This window comes from Pseudophryne corroboree, chromosome 2 (assembly GCF_028390025.1).
Source record: "Pseudophryne corroboree isolate aPseCor3 chromosome 2, aPseCor3.hap2, whole genome shotgun sequence".
Classification (NCBI taxonomy): domain Eukaryota; kingdom Metazoa; phylum Chordata; class Amphibia; order Anura; family Myobatrachidae; genus Pseudophryne; species Pseudophryne corroboree.
In genome coordinates, this window is record NC_086445.1 from 899,654,789 (window position 1) to 899,671,954 (window position 17,166).

The following is a 17,166-nucleotide window of genomic DNA, read 5'->3' on the forward strand; positions in this document are numbered from 1 at the left end:
GTGACGTCATCGCGGCAACGCCCAGTCCGGAAGCGGGCGGCCGCGTCCATCACTGCCAGCGGGTGAACGCCGGGGGATTCCTGGTTAACACTGGCCGCATAAATTGCGGCTGCAGTAACACACTCCAGACCACCAGGACTTGATTATTTTCTCCCCCTTTAAACAACCTGCTCCTGCAGCAGTATTGTATAGCAACAGGAGCACCAAATGTAGTATTTATAAGATTGTTTATAATTTACATCTTACTACTTCCCCGCTAATGCCCTGTTAGGATCTCCTGCTCTGTGCTGCCACGTCGCCATGGCAACCGGGAGGCAAGTGTTAGCGAAGTAACCTGAGCGCAGCTGATACTCCGGTCCGGGTTTTTACTGTGGTTACAGGCTCTGTGCACGGCAGGGAATCCGGCGCTGGTTTTGTGCTCACAGTCTGTGAGGTCTGAGTGGGGCGTGGACAGCACCTGCTATATAAACCATCCTCTCAGGCTAGGCAAATGCTGCTGAATCTTTGTTTGTTAGTCAGTTCCAGAGAGTTAGTACTGTGTGACTTTGTATTTACTTGTTGCTTACTGCGAATAGGCCTTGGGATTCGGTACTTCATTCTGCCAATCCGGACCTAGCAGTAAGACTGGAGTCAGTTGTTTGACCTGCTGGGGTTCTTTTGCTATTCTGTGAACCCAGCAGGTTTGCGGCTGTACTCTCAGACCTGCTTGCTTAATCCTCCCTCACTGTGCAGGGCGTCCAGGTGTCAGTTTAGTGGCAGTAAGCTGAACCTGTGCCCTGCAAGTGGGGGTTAGGATTGTGGATACTCTCCTTGTGTCTATATTTCTATCTCTGACCAAGGAGTTTATTCCCACACCCGTTGGTAACCCTTTGGGGTTTTTTCTGTTGCTCTTAGCAACATCATTTCAGGTGCTCCACATGTGAAATCACTACACATCGCTTCATTGTCCGCTCTATTCCATCTGAGCATTCCTGACACTAGGGAGACACCCAATTCCTGAGCCTTTGGGCTTCTCCGTTCACTTTGTGTTTATTAGTTATTCCATCACCTCATGTGTATGTTATGTTATACTGTCTGTGAGTTCGTTTGCTTCGCTTCCCTCTCTGTTCATACACCGGTATACTCCTGTTAGCACTGGTGTGCGTAACATATTCAGCAGCCCTACTCCTGTTGAAATTTTGTGGGAATATGGAGCATACCCCTCAAAATACTTTGCAACAGGTGGTCGATCAGGTGCAGGTCCTGACTCGACAATTTAATGAGATGTCCATTAAAATGAACACCCCGCAGGCCGCTAGCGGAGCTCCCGCAGCAGCAGCGGCAAGTTCAGGGGTTAAGGAGCCGAAAGTAAATCTCCCGGATCGTTTTTCTGGAGATCGCTCGCAGTTCTTTTGTTTCAAGGAGAGCTGTAAGCTATATTTCAGGCTTAGGCCCCAGTCTTCTGGGTCGGAGATTCAGCGGGTGGGCATGGTGATTTCCTTGCTACAAGGAGACCCACAGGTCTGGGCATATGGGTTACAGCCTGACTGTCCGTCGCTTAAAAGTGTTGATGCTTTTTTTACGGCACTGGGCATTTCGGAGGTTGGCTCATGATACCCAGTGGAATGACCCAGCCCTGAGAAACCAGTACCGAAGGGGCCTTTCTGACCAGATAAAGGACCAACTGGTACAATATCCCTCGCCTGATAGCTTAGATCAGCTCATGCAGTTATCCATCCGGGTGGATAGACGGCTGAGAGAGCGTAGGCTTGAAAAGGAGACCGCAGTTTCCTTTTTTCCCAAGGGAACCTCAGACTCTGAGGAATATTCCGAGGAGCCTATGCAGATTGGGGCTACCCGCCTCTCCTCGCGTGAGAAGACGCGGAGGAGACAGCAGGGTTTGTGTTTGTACTGTGGGAATAAAGGTCATGTTGTAGTATCATGCCCAGAAAAACCGGAAAACTTCAGGGCCTGAGGGTGATGGGAAATATCCTGTCAGGCCAGAAGTCAGAATTTCCCAAAAAGACTTTTCTCATTCCGGTGACTTTGGAGATCCTCGGTCAAACTGTCAAGACTGAGGCCTTTGTTGACAGTGGGGCCGATGGGGTTTTCATGGACCGTCAATTCGCCCTGGAACACTCTGTTCCCTCAGTACCTTTGGCATCAGAGATTGAGATCTGTGGGTTAAACGGGGAACCATTGTCCCAGGGTAAAATTACCTCCTGCACCAGCCAAATTCCTTTGTTTATTGGAGCCACACACTCTGAAAAATTGTCTTTTTAGGTGACTGTCTGTTCTTTTGCCCCATTGGTTTTGGGGTTACCCTGGTTAAGGGCCCATAACCCTCAATTTGACTGGGTCTCTGGGGAGATTCTTAGTTGGGGTAGTGATTGTTTCAGGAGTTGCTTGAGCCTTCCAGTCAGGCTCTCGCAGCTAAGTTTGCCAGGATTGCCAGGATGTTATGCAGATTTTGCGGATGTGTTCTCCAAAAAAGTTGTGGAGGTACTACCTCCCCATCGCCCCTATGACTGTGCCATTGATTTGTTGCCGGATGCTAAGCTTCCCAAGAGCAGGTTGTACTCCCTGTCACGTCCTGAGACTCAGGCTATGGCAGAGTACATTCAGGAGAACTTGGCTAAGGGATTTATCAGACCCTCACAGTCCCCAGTTGGGTCGGGGTTCTTTTTCGTGGGTAAAAAGGACGGTTCATTGCGACCCTGCATCGACTTCAGGGAATTGAACCGTATCACGATTAAAAACTCGTACCCACTGCCTCTCATTTCGGTTTTGTTTGACCAGCTTCGTACTGCCACCATTTTTTCTAAGATTGACCTACGCGGTGCTTACAATCTAATCCGAATAAGAGAGGGGGATGAATGGAAGACTGTCTTTAATACCCACTCAGGGCATTATGAATATTTGGTGATGCCTTTTGGGCTCTCTAATGCCCCGGCAGTCTTCCAGGAATTCATGAACGATGTGCTCAGGGAATATTTGGATAGATTCTTAGTTGTTTACCTAGATGACATCCTAATCTTCTCTCATTCCCTGGAGGAACATCGGAAGCATGTACGCTTAGTCCTCCAGAAACTCAGAGACCACCAGCTTGGGGCGAAGCTGGAGAAGTGCGAGTTTGAAGTCCAGCAAATCGCATTTCTAGGGTATATTATCTCCTCAGAAGGTTTCCAAATGGAGGGTTCTAAGGTACAGGCAGTCCTGGATTGGGTGCAGCCCACTAGTTTGAAGGCGCTTCAGCGTTTTCTGGGCTTTGCGAATTTTTATAGACGGTTTATCGCTGGATTTTCGTCTATAGTGGCCCCCTTGGTGGCACTCACTAAGAAAGGGGCGGATGTTGCTCACTGGTCTTGTGAGGCCAAAGCGGCCTTTGCCCGTCTCAAAAGGGCATTTGTCTCGGCCAAGGTGCTGCGACACCCAGATCCAGAGTGTCCTTTTGTGGTAGAAGTGGATGCCTCTGAGATAGGTATTGGGGCAGTGCTCTCTCAGATGGGGGTGTCTGATAATCGCCTTCATCCCTGTGCTTACTTTTCCCGTAAATTTTCGTCTGCCGAGATGAATTATGATGTGGGTAACCGGGAATTGTTGGCTATAAAGGATGCACTCGGGGAGTGGAGACACTGGCTTGAGGGGGCTAAGTTTGTGGTCTCAATTCTCACCGACCATAAGAATCTGGCATATTTAGAGTCAGCGAAGCGGCTCAATGCCAGGCAGGCACGATGGGCTTTGTTTTTTGCTCGCTTTAATTTTTTGATAACATATCGCCCTGGGTCAAAAAACATCAAGGCTGATGCGCTCTCGCGGAGTTTTGCTCCAGTTCAAGAGACCACCGAGGAGCCATTGCCCATTGTGTCCCCATCATGTATTAAAGTGGGCATTACCCAGGACCTCTTGTCATTAGTCCTTAGAGCACAGGAGCAGGCTCCTCCAGACCTTCAGGTAGGTCTCTTGTTTGTGCCTCCTAGGTTAAGACAGCGAGTGTTCCTGGAATTCCATGCCAAGAGGTCGGCAGGGCATCCGGGTATTGCCAGAACTCGGGAGTTGCTGTCTAGGGCGGTGTGGTGGCCCTCGGTGGCTAGGGATGTGGATCAGTGGGTTCGGGCATGTGACGTTTGTGCCCGAAATAAAACTCCTAGAGGGGTTCCTGTCGGCCCATTACATCCACTCTCTATTCCGTCTAAGCCATGGACCCACATTTCCATGGATTTTGTGGTGGACTTGCCTAAATCCTCGGGGATGACAGCCATTTGGGTTGTCGTTGACAGGTTTTCGAAGATGGCGCATTTCGTTCCACTGGTTGGGTTGCCATCGGCCAGACGCCTGTCTGAGTTATTTATGCAGCATGTTGTGCGCCTCCACGGGTTGCCACTTGATGTGGTTTCTGACCGTGGATCCCAGTTTGTGGCCAAATTCTGGAGGGCATTTTGTTCTGATCTCCAGATTTCTGTGAGCTTGTCGTCAGGCTACCATCCACAGTCTAATGGGCAGACTGAGAGGGAGAACCAGTCCTTGGAGCAGTTCCTCAGGTGTTATGTCTCCAAGTGTCATACTGACTGGGTTGCTCATCTGTCCATGGCGGAGTTTGCCTATAACAACGCGGCTCACTCTGCTACAGGGATCTCTCCCTTCCTTTGTGTGTATGGGCATCATCCTAAGGCCAATTCTTTTGACCCCCTGGATTCAACGCCTGGTGGTTCCTCTGTTGTTTCGGTCCTTAGGGGTATTTGGAGGAAAGTGAAGAAAGCCCTTGTGTCTGTGTCATTAGTGACCAAAAGGGTTTTTGATAAGCGGAGAAGACCCTGCAGCTTCAAATTAGGAGTCTTCGTCTGGTTGTCCACCAAGAATTTGAAGTTGAGACAGTCATCTGATAAGTTAGGCCCCCGGTTCATCGGCCCTTATAAGATCACCAGGGTTATCAATCCGGTGGCATTTCAGTTAGATCTGCCCCGTTCATTGGGTATCAATAAAACATTTCATTGTTCCCTTTTAAAACTGGCGGTTAGTAATCCTTCTTCCAGTGGAAGACCTTCTCCTCTTCTGATACGGGGTCAGAGGGAGTTTGTGGTTGAAAGGGTTCTTGACTCCAAGATGGTTCGGGGTCGGCTGTCATTTTTGGTGCACTGGAAGGGGTATGGCCCGGAGGAGCGGTCGTGGGTGCGCAGTTGTGATCTTCATGCCCCCAGACTGATACGCTCTTTCTTCTTGCAGTTCCCCGATAAACCTGGTGGTAGGGGTTCTTTGACCCCTCGTCAGAGGGGGGGTACTGTTAGGATCTCCTGCTCTGTGCTGCCACGTCGCCATGGCAACCGGGAGGCAAGTGTTAGCGAAGTAACCTGAGCGCAGCTGATACTCCGGTCCGGGTTTTTACTGTGTAGTGGTTCCAGGCTCTGTGCACGGCAGGGAATCCGGCGCTGGTTTTGTGCTCACAGCCTGTGAGGTCTGAGTGGGGCGTGGACAGCACCTGCTATATAAACCATCCTCTCAGGCTAGGCAAATGCTGCTGAATCTTTGTTTGTTAGTCAGTTCCAGAGAGTTAGTTAGTACTGTGTGACTTTGTATTTACTTGTTGCTTATTGCGAATAGGCCTTGGGATTCGGTACTTCATTCTGCCAATCCGGACCTAGCAGTAAGACTGGAGTCAGTTGTTTGACCTGCTGGGGTTCTTTTGCTATTCTGTGAACCCAGCAGGTTTGCGGCTGTACTCTCAGACCTGCTTGCTTAATCCTCCCTCACTGTGCAGGGCGTCCAGGTGTCAGTTTAGTGGCAGTAAGCTGAACCTGTGCCCTGCAAGTGGGGGTTAGGATTGTGGACACTCTCCTTGTGTCTATATTTCTATCTCTGACCAAGGAGTTTATTCCCACACCCGTTGGTAACCCTTTGGGTGTCAGAATTCGTTTTGATCTCCCAGTGTGAAAACATATTAGCAGGGACTGAGGTTCACAGAAAATAACTAGTTTATTAAAGCAACGTACAACTGTAAACAATAAATATAAAGCAGGAATAACTAGAGAACACAAAGGGAAAACTGAGGGGACATGGGATGCCAGGAAACTGAGTACATGAGAATGATGTAGACTGTGGTAGAGTATGCACGTACCAGGGTTGCAGGATTGCACTGTAGCCGGACTGCAGGACTGCACTGTAACTGGAACACAGGATGGCACTGATGATTTGTAAACTTGTGAACGGTGACTAAAGGTGCTGATGAGTTAAGGAACTTGTGAATGATGATTTAAGACACTGGTGATTTGCAGACTTGTAAATGGTGACTGAAGATGCTGATGAGTTAAGGAACTTGTGAATGATGATTGAAGACACTGGTGATTTGCAGACTTGTAAATGGTGACTGAAGATGCTGATGAGTTAAGGAACTTATGAATGATGATTGAAGACACAGGTGATTTGCAGACTTGTAAACGGTGACTGAAGATGCTGATGAGTTAAGGAACTTGTGAATGATGATTGAAAACACTGGTGATTTGCAGACTTGTAAATGGTGACTGAAGATGCTGATGATTCCAGGAACTCGAGAATAACAATTAAAGACACTGGTGGTTTGCAGAGTAGTACACGGTGACTGGAGACACTGATGATTCTAGGAACTTGAAAATAATACTTAAAGACTCTGAAGCAGACACTGACTCCCAGCACACTGATGACCGAGACACATTAAAGTCCAGAAGCTGCTTGAGAACGCTGGAAGCTGTGCAGCAGTTAATGCTGGAAGCACCGGAGACACTGGGGTAGACTGCGGAGAAACTCGCCGGGAACAAGAGCACTGGCAGTTCTTTGGTCTATTTAGCAGCAGAGATCAGCATGACCAGGACCAGGAGCTGTAACAATCTTGACTCGATGAACTGGCACCAGGGAGCCTGTGTGGCTGGCCTAAGTAGTGAGTACAGGTGCTGCTCACAGCTGTGGTAGCAGCTACTAATCAAGATGCAGATACAGAGCAGAACTCTGAACACCAGAGCAGAGAGCGCCACCCCAGGCATGGAGTAGAAACTACATGGGATTGTGACAGTACCCCCTCCCTAAGGAGCGGATTCCAGACGCTCAACACATGTCAGAGTCTGAATCAAAAGGTAGAGGGCATATCAGGGTATCCTCATGCTGCAAAGGAAGTCCAACAGAGGCTTTCAACTTAGATTTTCCCTTTTTCTTCTTTCTCCTTTTTGTGGATTTCCCAGTAGGAACAATAGACTGGAGTTGAAGAAAACCAACAGGTAAGCTGATTGCTGGAGTCTCAAAGCTGGCAACAGGATTCTCGGATGAATCAAGATAGATAGGAACCTTGGATGACCCCGGCTGGGCAGGAACCTCAATTGGGACTGAAGACTGGTAAGACCATGAATTGAATTTCTTAATTACCATTTCACTGAAGGCCACAAGATTGAGAAGAACTGGGTCATTGGTCTCAATTAGTGGACTAGCCCAAGCCGCGGCTTCTCCTCTGAAGGTCAGGAATAAAAGTTTAACTATGTTGGATGGAGTAATTCCGAGGGAAAGATCTGTCTCCATCATAGAAACATATCGATTAACTAGTGCATAGTATTGCGTTAAATCTCCATCAAAGTAATCCAAAGATGGAGCGTTGGATGAATTCTGTGAAGTGGAAACTTGATTTTCTGGAAACACTGGAGATGGATCATCAGGACACTGAGGAGGGGACAGACTTTCAGGAGACTGGTCAGAAATATATGATGATCCTAACTGAACTTTGATTAGAGGCTTGGATGGTACTTTTTGGATTTGGTTCTTCCTGGAAGTCCTGGGGGACTGGGCTGTACCCAAATCGTGAGCCAACAAGTTAGTAGTAGAATTGGAACCCAGGACTACAACAGTGCCTATGTGTCTAGATATATGGCCTGTGTTGTGAGAAACGAGAGTGCTAGATTCTTCTTCTGAGATTGACATAATGCTCAAAGCCCCCTCGTCACGGGGCTGAACTAAGGCAAAAGCCCCCTCGTCACGGGGCTGAACTAAGGCAAAAGCCCCCTCGTCACGGGGCTGAACTAAGGCAAAAGCCCCCTCGTCACGGGGCTGAACTAAGGCAAAAGCCCCCTCGTCACGGGGCTGAACTAAGGCAAAAGCCCCCTCTTCACGGGGCTGAACTAAGGCAGAAACCCCCTCTTCACGGGGCTGGGCTGAGGCAAGAGCCCCCTCTTCACGGGGCTGGGCTGAGGCAAGAGCCCCCTCTTCACGGGGCTGGGCTGAGGCAAGAGCCCCCTCTTCACGGGGCTGGGCTGAGGCAAGAGCCCCCTCTTCACGGGGCTGGGCTGAGGCAAGAGCCCCCTCTTCACGGGGCTGGGCTGAGGCAAGAGCCCCCTCTTCACGGGGCTGGGCTGAGGCAAGAGCCCCCCCTTCCCGGGGCTGGGCTGAGGCAAGAGCCCCCCCTTCCCGGGGCTGGGCTGAGGCAAGAGCCCCCCCTTCCCGGGGCTGGCCTGAGGCAGGAGCCCCCCCTTCCCGGGGCTGGCCTGAGGCAGGAGCCCCCTCTTCCCGGGGCTGGCCTGAGGCAGGAGCCCCCTCTTCCCGGGGCTGGCCTGAGGCAGGAGCCCCCTCTTCCCGGGGCTGGCCTGAGGCAGGAGCCCCCACTTCCCGGGGCTGGCCTGAGGCAGGAGCCCCCACTTCCCGGGGCTGGCCTGAGGCAGGAGCTCCCACTTTACTGGGCTGGGCAGCACTCTGTAGACTCTCGGGCTGGGCAGCACTCTGTAGACTCTCGGGCTGGGCAGCGCTCTGTAGACTCTCGGGCTGGGCAGCGCTCTGTAGACTCTCGGGCTGGGCAGCGCTCTGTAGACTCTCGGGCTGGGCAGCGCTCTGTAGACTCTCGGGCTGGGCAGCGCTCTGTAGACTCTCGGGCTGGGCAGCGCTCTGTAGACTCTCGGGCTGGGCAGCGCTCTGTAGACTCTCGGGCTGGGCAGCGCTCTGTAGACTCTCGGGCTGGGCAGCGCTCTGTAGACTCTCGGGCTGGGCAGCGCTCTGTAGACTCTCGGGCTGGGCAGCGCTCTGTAGACTCTCGGGCTGGGCAGCGCTCTGTAGACTCTCGGGCTGGGCAGCGCTCTGTAGTCTCTCGGGCTGGGCAGCGCTCTGTAGTCTCTCTGGCTGGGCAGCGCTCTGTAGTCTCTCTGGCTGGGCAGCGCTCTGTAGTCTCTCTGGCTGGGCAGCGCTCTGTAGTCTCTCTGGCTGGGCAGCGCTCTGTAGTCTCTCTGGCTGGACCCTCTGAACCCCTCACTGGGGCTGGACACTCTGAAGAACCCCTCACTGGGGCTGGACACTCTGAAGAACCCCTCACCGGGGCTGGACACTCTGAAGAACCCCTCACCGGGGCTGGACACTCTGAAGAACCCCTCACCGGGGCTGGACACTCTGAAGAACCCCTCACCGGGGCTGGACACTCTGAAGAACCCCTCACCGGGGCTGGACACTCTGAAGAACCCCTCACTGGGGCTGGACGCTCTGAAGAACCCCCTCTTGGGGCTGGACGCTCTGAAGAACCCCCTCTTGGGGCTGGACACTCAGAAGAACCCCTCACTGGGGGTGGACGCTCTGAACCTCTCACTGGGGCTGGACGCTCTGAAGAACCCCCTATTGGGGCTGGACACTCTGAAGAACCCCTCACTGGGGCTGAACGCTCTGAACCCCTCACTGGGGCTGGACACTCTGAAGAACCCCTTCTTGGGGCAAGATACTCTGAAGAACCCCTTCTTGGGGCTGGACACTCTGAAGAACCCCCTCCTGGGGCGACAGGCTTGGAAACTCTAGGTGGAAGACCAGTTTTGTGACAGATGGTATTTAAAGATTGGAGATACACTCTGCCCTCATTTCTTGGTTTTCGAATGGGACAGGTTAAAATAAAATGTCCTTGACCCCCACAATACAGGCAAAGTTTATAGTCTCTACGATACTGGCGTTCTGTTTCAGAGAGGCTAGGTCGAGGGAAACTTTGGAACTTGCCTCTTGTCCGAGGAGGAGAGGTGCCCCTAGCATGCCCAGTCCATGGGTCAGAAGAAAACTCCTTTTCTGGAGCTATTTTACTGGGGTCCACCAGTCTCCCCAGGAATTCAGGAAGAACGCATAGAATACTGGACACTAAAGTCTGTAGCTGGTCTAACTTCTCCTTTAAAACCCCCAGTTGTAACAAATCTAAAGAAGGTGATGTCCCGGGAGCTGAGGGGTTAACGAGCTGTGAGAAAACTCCCTCAGGCAGACTGCAATTATCTCCCCTGCTGTTTGTTTTTGGCCAGTTCATACTGTCAGAATTCGTTTTGATCTCCCAGTGTGAAAACATATTAGCAGGGACTGAGGTTCACAGAAAATAACTAGTTTATTAAAGCAACGTACAACTGTAAACAATAAATATAAAGCAGGAATAACTAGAGAACACAAAGGGAAAACTGAGGGGACATGGGATGCCAGGAAACTGTGAGTACATGAGAATGATGTAGACTGTGGTAGAGTATGCACGTACCAGGGTTGCAGGATTGCACTGTAGCCGGACTGCAGGACTGCACTGGAACTGGAACACAGGATGGCACTGATGATTTGTAAACTTGTGAACGGTGACTAAAGGTGCTGATGAGTTAAGGAACTTGTGAATGATGATTTAAGACACTGGTGATTTGCAGACTTGTAAATGGTGACTGAAGATGCTGATGAGTTAAGGAACTTGTGAATGATGATTGAAGACACTGGTGATTTGCAGACTTGTAAACGGTGACTGAAGATGCTGATGAGTTAAGGAACTTGTGAATGATGATTGAAGACACAGGTGATTTGCAGACTTGTAAACAGTGACTGAAGATGCTGATGAGTTAAGGAACTTGTGAATGATGATTGAAGACACTGGTGATTTGCAGACTTGTAAATGGTGACTGAAGATGCTGATGAGTTAAGGAACTTGTGAATGATGATTGAAGACACTGGTGATTTGCAGACTTGTAAATGGTGACTGAAGATGCTGATGAGTTAAGGAACTTGTGAATGATGATTGAAGACACAGGTGATTTGCAGACTTGTAAACGGTGACTGAAGATGCTGATGAGTTAAGGAACTTGTGAATGATGATTGAAAACACTGGTGATTTGCAGACTTGTAAATGGTGACTGAAGATGCTGATGATTCCAGGAACTCGAGAATAACAATTAAAGACACTGGTGGTTTGCAGAGTAGTACACGGTGACTGGAGACACTGATGATTCTAGGAACTTGAAAATAATACTTAAAGACTCTGAAGCAGACACTGACTCCCAGCACACTGATGACCGAGACACATTAAAGTCCAGAAGCTGCTTGAGAACGCTGGAAGCTGTGCAGCAGTTAATGCTGGAAGCACCGGAGACACTGGGGTAGACCGCGGAGAAACTCGCCGGGAACAAGAGCACTGGCAGTTCTTTGGTCTATTTAGCAGCAGAGATCAGCATGACCAGGACCAGGAGCTGTAACAATCTTGACTCGATGAACTGGCACCAGGGAGCCTGTGTGGCTGGCCTAAGTAGTGAGTACAGGTGCTGCTCACAGCTGTGGTAGCAGCTACTAATCAAGATGCAGATACAGAGCAGAACTCTGAACACCAGAGCAGAGAGCGCCACCCCAGGCATGGAGTAGAAACTACATGGGATTGTGACATTGGGGTTTTTTCTGTTGCTCTTAGCAACATCATTTCAGGTGCTCCACATGTGAAATCACTACACATCGCTTCATTGTCCGCTCTATTCCATCTGAGCATTCCTGACTAGGGAGACACCCAATTCCTGAGCCTTTGGGCTTCTCCGTTCACTTTGTGTTTGTTAGTTATTCCATCACCTCATGTGTATGTTATGTTATACTGTCTGTGAGTTCGTTTGCTTCGCTTCCCTCTCTGTTCATACACCGGTATACTCCTGTTAGCACTGGTGTGCGTAACATGCCCCTATGGATATCATTCATAGCCATGTTATTTACTCCTTACATTAATGTATTTTTCTATTTTCATGGTCTTCACTAATAGTAGCAATTGAGTGCAAAATATTAATAGTAGCTATTGAGTATAAAATATTTTCTATTATTCTCTATTGTTATGTCAGTCCTCAAGAGGATGTAATAAGGTTTAATGTATTTATTGTGAGCCAGCCCTGAGCTCTAAAACCTATATCTTTTCATTTATCAATCGGTTTTTGTTTCTATGGAGCGAGCAATATTGCACATTTTGTGTTTTCTGTTTCTATGGAGCGAGCAATATTGCACATTTTGTGTTTTCTGTTTCTATGGAGCAAGCAATATTGTACATTTTTGTGTTCTGATTTTTTGTGAGCCAGCCTTGTGCTCTTAATTTATCTTGTGGGTTTTCTCCCATTTAGCAAACAACCCTGCACTTGCAGAACATAATTTACTAGTTCTAAAACTTATATATTTTTTCTGTGAAATACTCTTTTCTGGAATTACCATTTCATACCATTTTTTGGTCCTGATTTATGTAAAGTACAGTAAGGAGAGTGTGACCTTCCCTTCCCCTTTATTAACGGCCCCCGGCCATACTACCCTGAATACGCCCGATCTTGTCCGATCTCGGAAGCTAAGCAGGTATGGCCTGGTCAGTATTAGGAAGGGGAACCTCCTGAGAATACCAGGTGCAGTGGGCCATTTTTAAAGGATAAACCTGCCCTATATCCCATAAACCCCCATACACACTCTCTCATCTGGAAAAACCATCTCAGACCATCATGGTATTGATTCATTAAAGTACAGAAAATAGAAGTGTCTCTTCCTCTCCTTTGCTTCCAATAACGGCCCACTGCCATACTACCCTGAATACGCCCGATCTTGTCTGATCTCGGAAGCTAAGCAGGCATGGCCTGGCCAGTACTAGGACGGGAAACCTCCTGAGAATACCAGGTGCAGTGGGCCCCTGTACCCCCCAGGCCCCAAACCCACACCCAAACCCCCCCCCCCCTTCCACTAAGGGGAAGCCCCATTACACTCCTTGCTCCACCCTTTTCACATTCCTCTTGAGATCTACCTTGACCAAACTCAGATTGTTGCCTATATTGTCCTATCATTGATATCCTTAATTCAGGCAAGCACAGTGATCTTCTGGATACCCTGTATTCCAAGAGACCATTTGGTATCCCCCACCACCCCATTGATATTTTCACCATTTCAATTATCTTGTACCTCATTTGCTAAAAAGGTTAAACAAGATTTTTATAAACAGCTAATACCACACACGAGTCCCAATTTTCTGTCCGAAAGTTCTTTTATTTAAGGATTAAATAAAGGTTATGTCTTAATATTTTTCACTATACATACTATTCTTATCATTACAAATGAGTGCTCCCAAACAAGGGTTTTTTGTCTTTTTCTGTTGCCTTTTCCAATTGTAGTATAACCTACAAAATTCCTGGGAGCACCGCCAATCATTAGCAGTTTAAGATTTACTTGATAACTGCATGTATATTGGTAATTCATCATTTACAATCATTTTGTACTTTAGTAATATTGTTTAACTAGTGCGGTTCCACACCTAACACTTTTCTGTAAGTGTATCCATCCATGCTTGGTTAGCACCTCCGTCAGTTTGATTTAACCATCTGTGCTGAGCCATTCATTACCAGAGCTCAAGGTACCTGAAGCAGCTTCTGATCCCTTACTGTTCAACTCGATTACTGAGATCTGTAGATGAATGACTATCAGCAGTACCTCCCTGAATACATCTGTAGGTCGAGCTTTTAGCTCTGCGACTCCCACTCTATGGAACATGCTGCTCCACACAGTTTAAGAGGCATCTACTCTAGAATCCTTCAAAAACAGACTTAAGACTATGGGCGGTATCTAATTACTTGCAGTCATTACCACGGGTAAATGCTTCACCGGGGGCTATCCTATTAGCCTTAATAAGCCGGCATGAACCATGACTTATCCCCGATAAGCACTGGCTTTTCGGGGCTGCGGCGGCAAAAACACGTAGGTTTCACTGAAACTGTGTTTTCACACGAACAAGTATTTTTTTTTCATGAGATCTAATTGGATACTCAATAAAAAATATTGGTGAAATATCGGGAAAAAATTGCAACAAACTCCTGTTTTTCGCTCCCGATGTTTCATCACATGTAATTGGATACCCCCCTTACTTGTTTACTCAAGCGTTCATTAATGTCCTTTTAGTTCCTAAAAGAATACAACCCAAATGCTTAGTTCTATTTCCTGTTAAGCTTATTTTGTATCTTGTGCTGTAAATGCAAATGTAAAGTACTTTGAGTCCTATTGGGAGGAAAGTGCTATATTAATAACATTATTATTATTATTATTATTATTATTATTACTACTACTACTATACTCATTGCAACAAAGTGTTCAACAAAGGTCACCAACATGTCACACATAGTAATTCTTTGTATCACCCAGTGTTGTAGCCCCTTCGCTTGTCCTTTTATGAAGCAATCTCAAAACATAATTTTTAACAGTCATGGTTTATAATCAACGCTTGGTCAAATGTATTACAATGAAGATCTGTGATCTAGCTGCTTTCTGTACCTGGAATCTCCAATTGTTGAACCTCTGGACACAATCTAATGGAGTAATGCCACTTCTCACCACAATCTAAGGGAGTAATGCCACTTCTCACCACAATCTAAGGGAGTAATGCCACATCTCACCACAATCTAATGGAGTAATGCCACTTCTCACCACAATCTAATGGAGTAATGCCACTTCTCACCACAATCGAATGGCGTAATGCCACTTCTCACCACAATCTAATGGAGTAATGCCACTTCTCACCACAATCTAATGGAGTAATGCCACTTCTCACCACAATCTAATGGAGTAATGCCACATCTCACCACAATCTAATGGAGTAATGCCGCTTCTCACCACAATCTAATGGAGTAATGCCACTTCTCACCACAATCTAATGGAGTAATGCCACTTCTCACCACAATCTAATGGAGTAATGCCACTTCTCACCACAATCTAATGGAGTAATGCCACTTCTCCCCACAATCTAATGGAGTAATGCCACTTCTCACCACAATCTAATGGAGTAATGCCTCTTCTCACCACAATCTAATGGAGTAATGCCACTTCTCACCACAATCTAATGGAGTAATGCCACTTCTCACCACAATCTAATGAAGTAATGCCTCTTCTCACCACAATCTAATGGAGTAATGCCACTTCTCACCACAATCTAATGGAGTAATGCCTCTTCTCACCACAATCTAATGGAGTAATGCCTCTTCTCACCACAATTTCAGCTTTCAGAAGATCATATAGTCTATGTTTTTTTTTTCATGAAGCAGAAAGGGTGAAACAATAATAGCCACAATTGATATTTAGATGTTGGTTTTTCATTTTAGGAGAGAAGCATTTAATCAGACATGTCAAATTCGCAGCCCGCGGGCCGCATGCGGCCCACAATGCATGCTTCTGCGGCCCAAGTTTACTTTTCAAAACAATGAAATGCGGCCCACCACCGCCAGATGAGTTACTGTTGGCACATCTGTCGTGATCAGAGCTTAGCACCGATCGAGCAGCATTCATTACTTTGCACATGTGCAAGAAGATAGTGATAGAGATGGGGAAATGTCTATGGGGGAGCTGCTGCACATGCCCAGCTTTGCAAAGCTCTGCCCCTGCCACATCCGACCTGCTCAGCACCATTAGCGCTGAAGCCATCACGCCCTGTACTTGTGTGTGCCCGACTGCCCTGAGTACCCACCTGCCCTAATTGCAGGAGGATTCTTCTGAAATCTGGATTGAAAAATGTCTCTCAGTGAAGAAGGTTAATTGGAGGGGGCTGGCACAGGAGGCACAGAGGGCTTGTGGCTAGAGGGGACACAAGGAACAAGCAGGGATACCAGGGGAATGTGGCTGGACTGGAGGGATAGAGGGGGGCTGGAAGTGACACATTTTACTAGCTCACACTGATATGTATTATACAGGAGAGCAGGGGCTGGCTGGGAAGGGGAACAGGGTGCCATCTGCCCCCTGGGCCAGTGCAATTTAAGTGTTAAAGGGCTATTTTTGCATTGCATTCCCTGTGAAAAGCCAGTTCATTTGCTTGAGTCTGCCCCCCAGGCTGAAAGTTGCTAGCCAGCCCCTGCAGCAGAGGGGACCGCACAGTGATATATGAGGGGGAATAACACAGCTCCCAGCTCACACTGATATGGGGTAGTATTATTATTATTATTATTATTATATACAGGAGGGGGGGGGGGAGTACAGTGATATATGAGGAGGAATAACACAGCTGCCTGATCACACTGATATGTGGTATTATTAATATATAGAGGAGAGGGGACCACACAGTGATATATGAAGGGGAATAATACAGCTCCCAGCTCACACTATTAAAGTTGTTTTCTTCCTGATACTTGACATCTCTTTGATTATACTTTACTGTTGTTTTTTCTAATAAATCTTTCAAAATTGCATATGAGACTTTTTCTTATGGCCTACACAAGACTTAGACCTTGATTGCTGAGTTTGACATGCCTGATCCAAATAATCCTGAATTATCATCACTGTTTAATTCACTAAATGCACCACTAGGGGGTAGTTGGTAAATTTATTTCAAGAGATGCCCCTTCTCTGCTTCCTCAGTTTCCTATATGGCCAGGTATGAAACAATGGGGCCGATTCAGACCTGATCGCTGGTGTGCGTTTTCGCACAGCGGGCGCTCAGGTCTGAACTGTGTATGCGTATGCACCGCAATGCGCAGGTACGCCGGGGTGCAGCGCAGGGCAGAGACAGGATGGTGCAAAAAAGCAATTGCACGGTTGATCGCAAGGTGACTGAAAGGAAGAGGCCGTTTATGGGTGGCAACTGACCGTTTTAGAGGAGTGTCCGGAAAAATGCAGGAGAGACCAGGCGTTTGGAGGGAGTGTTTTTGAAGTCAGCTCCGGCACCGATCATCGCACTGGAAGAGTAAGTCCTGGGCTGTGCAGAGACTGCACAAACATCTGTTTGTGCAGTTCTCCTGCACATGCGATCGCACTCCTGCACAGCGATTTCCCCCTCCCCCTGTAGGCAGCGACTACCTGATCGCAGGGATGCAAAAAACACAACCTAGCGATCAGGTCTGAATTAGGCCCAATGTAGTCAGCGTAATGCGGAAAGCTTTTGTTAGGACACCCCACTTCCCACACCACTTAGAGTTATGCTTTCATAAACACCTTAGTTCAGCAACCAGACTG

General features: G+C 48.0%; 1 protein-coding gene and 2 pseudogenes across 3 annotated transcripts in view; 2 read left to right on the plus strand and 1 right to left on the minus strand.

The window, feature by feature from the left end:
* The window catches only part of SGSM2 (small G protein signaling modulator 2), a 765,216-nt gene that overhangs the window by 178,363 nt on the left and 569,687 nt on the right, over nt 1-17,166 (minus strand). The window lies entirely within an intron of this gene.
* Nucleotides 12,494-12,611, plus strand: LOC135051827 (5S ribosomal RNA; annotated as a pseudogene).
* On the plus strand, nt 12,759-12,876 carry LOC135052704 (5S ribosomal RNA; annotated as a pseudogene).